Below are 4,206 nucleotides of genomic sequence, written 5' to 3'. Positions count from 1 at the left end.
CATTACACAATCCAAATGGCATCCTCCTATAAGCAAAGGTTCCATATGGACAAGTAAAAGTGGTTTTCTCTTGATCATTTGGATGGATAGGGATTTGAAAAAAACCTGAATATCCATCTAAATAGCAAAAATAAGAATGCCTAGCCAGTCTTTCTAACATCTGATCAATGAAGGGAAGTGGAAAATGATCTTTTCTAGTGGCAACATTTAGTTTTCTGTAATCTATGCATATTCGCCAACTAGTCACTGTTCTGGTGGGAATTAATTCATTATTTTCATTTTTGATCACTGTCATTCCACCCTTTTTTGGGACAACATGTACTGGGCTCACCCAAGTACTGTATGAGATTGGGTATATGATCCTTGCATCAAGCAATTTCAAAATTTCCTTTTTAACAACTTCTTTCATATTTGGGTTCAACCTCCTTTGATGTTCAATAGATGGTTTACAATTTTCTTCCAAACTGATTCTATGCATGCAAAAGTGTGGGCTTATCCCCTTAATGTCATCTATGGTATATCCTAAAACTTTCCTAAATTGCCTCAACACTCTTAACAACTTATCAACCTCTAAGGTACTTAAGTTTGCATTTACAATTATTGGATAAGTGTTATTGGTGCCAAGAAATTCATACCTGAGCTGAGAAGGAAGTTGCTTAAGTTCTACCTTAGGTGCATCTTCTTCCTTGAATGATGGTTGCTTAGATTCGACTTTTTCCTTTTGTGTAAGTTGAAAAACTGAAGCAGAAATGAATGGTGGACTACCTTCTAAATGTTGAGCATATGCAGCCACATGAGGGTTGTCATAGTCTATGCCTCCTCCATGAACCAAACAATTTTCAAGTGGATCTTCTGGATATTTCTTTCTGAAGTGTTCTTCAACCAGCTCATCAATGATATCAACTCTCAAGCAAGTATCAGCTTCAGAATGATGCTTCTTCATAGTGTTATTAATATTGAAAACCAATTGCTCTTCACCAACTCTAAGAGTCAATTTTTCTCCTTTCACGTCAATCAAAGCACCAGCTGTAGCCAGGAAAGGCCTCCCCAAAATGATTGGGATATTAGAATCTTCCTCCATGTCCAAGATGACAAAATCAACTGGTATGTAGAACTTCCCAACCTTCAGAGGCACATTCTCCAAAATCCCTTCAGGATATTTAATTGATCTATCAGCTAACTGAAGAGAAATGTGGGTTGGCTTAAGATCTCCCATGTTTAGCTTCTCATAAATGGAGAGGGGCATAAGGCTAACACTAGCCCCTAAATCACATAAAGCTTTTATAGAACATGATTCCCCAATGTGGCATGGAATTGAAAAACTCCCTGGATCCTTGAGCTTAGGAGGAAGTTTCCTTTGCAAGATAGAACTACATTCTTCTGTCAAAGCTACAGTTTTATGGTCTTCAAGTTTCCTCTTGTTTGAGAGAATTTCTTTCAAGAATTTTGCATAAGAGGGCATTTGTGAAAGAGCATCAACAAAAGGCACATTTATGTATAGCTTCTTCAAAACCTCTAAAAACTTTCCAAATTGCTTATCAAGCTTGGCTTTGTGAAATCTTTGTGGAAAGGGAAGCTGTGGCTTGTAAGGCTCTGGAGGTATATACTTCTCTTCCTTCTCTTCAATTTTCTCTTTACATTTTTCTGCACTCTCTTGTCTTTCACTCTCTTGTTTCTTTCTCTGATCAGTTTCTTTCTCATTTTCTCTCTTCTCACTATTTTCACTCTTCTCATCATTTACAACTTTCCCACTTCTTAAAGTAACAGCTTGACATTGCTCTCTTGGGTTTTCTGGTTGACTTGGAAGTTTTCCAAAAGATTTGGTACTTGAGCAAGATGCTTGTTGTGCAATCTAATTTTCCAGCATTCTGTTATGTGTTTGCATCTATTCTAGCCTTGCTTTCATCTCTCTCATCTCCTCATCATGCTTATTTTGGTTAGCAAGAATCTGTTGCAATAAAGCTTCAGTGGTAGAACTTTGTTCTTGCTGTTTTGGTGGAGGATTCATATTTTTCTGCTGAAAATTAGGCAATGGTTGCCTATTTTGCTGATATGGAATTCCTTGTTGCTGTTGTGGTTGAAAATTCTGATTTGGAACTTGATTTTGCTGATTTCCCCATGAAAAGTTGGGATGATTCCTCCAAGTTGGATTATAAGTTTGAGAGTAAGGATTCCCCATTTGCTTGTTTCCATAATTACCAACATATGCTGCTTACTCTCCATAATCTACTCCACAGCTGGTAGTTCCTTCTGCATAAGCCACTTGTTGTGAACTTCCAGATGATGATGATGAACTAACCAACATACTCAAATCTTCCATCTTCTTAGCCAAGACATTTGTAAGTGCATCAAACTTTGCATTAATCATGTTGAACGGATCAAGATCATACATTCCAGCAGCTTGCCTTTTTTGAGTTGGAGCTGGTCTTCTTGGACTACTCCAAAGATGAGTATTCTTTGCAATTTTCTCCAATAGCTCATAAGCTTCATCTTCATGCTTCATAATAAATTCTCCTCCTGTTTGAGCATCAATAATTCCTCTGATTGCAGGGGTGACATTTGTGTAAAAATTCTGGTTTATCATCCATTTCGGAATGGCATGATGTGGGCATTGTCTCTCTAATTCCTTCCATCTCATCCATGACTCATATAGAGTTTCATCCTCTCTTGGTTTGAAAGCTGTCATTTGATTCCTCAACTCTTGAGTTTTTCCAGGTGGAAAATATTGTGCAAGAAATGCATCAGTGAGTTGCTCCCAATTTGTAATGGAGTTGTGAGGTAAAGAATCAAGCCAATCCAATGCTCTATCTTTCAAAGAGAATGGGAATAGCTTCAATCTTGCTGCATCATCAGATACTCCAGGTTGTTTTTGCATGTCACAAATCATAGCAAACTTCTTCAAATGTGTATGTGGATTTTCAGAAGGATGTCCTCCAAATTGAGAATTTTGAATCATTTGAAGAACTCCAAAATCCATCTTGTAACTATTTGCATCAATTCTTGGTCTTGCTATGCTCTCTCTCAAATCATCAAAACGAGGAAAAGCATGATCCATCATACTTCCCCTAGGCACATTAGCATTAACAACTTCTTCACCTTGGGCTGCATTTTCATTGTTTCGATCATTTCCAATATTACCACCAATTTTGATTCTTTCGTCAGCTATGTTTGCTTCTAATTCAGTTTCTCTCAAAGCTTCTTTTCTTTTTCTGGTTTCTTTCTTGTTGGCTTTACAAAATTTCTCAATTTCAGGATTGAACAGTAAGGATGTGTCACTTGTGCTTCTTGCTCTTCTCATAAAAGATTAAAAGTACCTGAAAAAGAACAAACAAACACAAAAAATGAAAAATTAACAAAGATAATACTAAAAATAACTAAAATAATCAAGAATTCAATCTTAAACAAACAACTCCCCGGCAACGGTGCCAAAAACTTGATGTGGCCCAACCGCAAGTGCACGGGTCGTACAAGTAATACAGTAAAGATATCGTTCCCACGAGGAGTTGTGTTAGTGATTGAATTTTTGATATAAAAAGTTGACTAAATTGAACTAATTTCAAAATTAAAACAATAGATTGAATGGGTATAGGGAGTATGAAATCTATTTGTGCGAAATTAATAATCTATCCAACAATGTATTAATTAAACTATAATTGCATCAAATTGAAATAAGCAAGTTCAAATATGGCAATATTCAAAATGGTAAGTAATTAAATTCGATTAGAAATTAACAATGATAAAAAGGCGATTCCGGAGTTCGGGGTTTCATATTCGAGCTATTTTGGGATTTTTAAATTGGTTATCCAATCTCGTGGAATTTACGGGTTTTAAGGAGATTAATTCTTAAATCCTTTGAATACCCTTTCGAGTGGGACAAAGAGTGCCTTAATCAATCTAATCCTACTTTCGTGGACTTAGAGTTAATTAAGACCCATTAAGTTCTTTAATTAATCTGTGAATCCTCTTAATCCTTAGCCTATTTCTAGGTCTAAGTTAATTAAGTCCAATTCCTTGATTATCTATCACAAGGCCTTCTCCTTTCGGTGCCTCAACCATGGATTAAGAACATTACTCAATGGGATCCTACACTAAGCATGTCATTAAGCACACAAGAAATGAATAAAACTCATTAAGACCACAAAATATGGATTACCCAATCAAAATCCACAAAATATCTCAAATATTACACCCCTTACTCCAGAATCA

General features: G+C 36.2%; 1 non-coding gene across 1 annotated transcript; it reads left to right on the top strand.

The window, feature by feature from the left end:
- Positions 1-2,594: 2,594 nt before the first annotated feature.
- LOC131180374 (small nucleolar RNA R71) lies at positions 2,595-2,702 on the top strand. The gene has a single exon (XR_009149150.1). It is a non-coding gene; the product is annotated as a small nucleolar RNA R71 (small nucleolar RNA).
- Positions 2,703-4,206: the final 1,504 nt, after the last annotated feature.

This window comes from Hevea brasiliensis, chromosome 5 (genome assembly GCF_030052815.1).
Source record: "Hevea brasiliensis isolate MT/VB/25A 57/8 chromosome 5, ASM3005281v1, whole genome shotgun sequence".
NCBI classification, from domain to species: domain Eukaryota; kingdom Viridiplantae; phylum Streptophyta; class Magnoliopsida; order Malpighiales; family Euphorbiaceae; genus Hevea; species Hevea brasiliensis.
The sequence above is the reverse complement of the archived record's forward strand: the minus strand, read 5'-3'. Positions and strand labels throughout refer to the sequence as shown.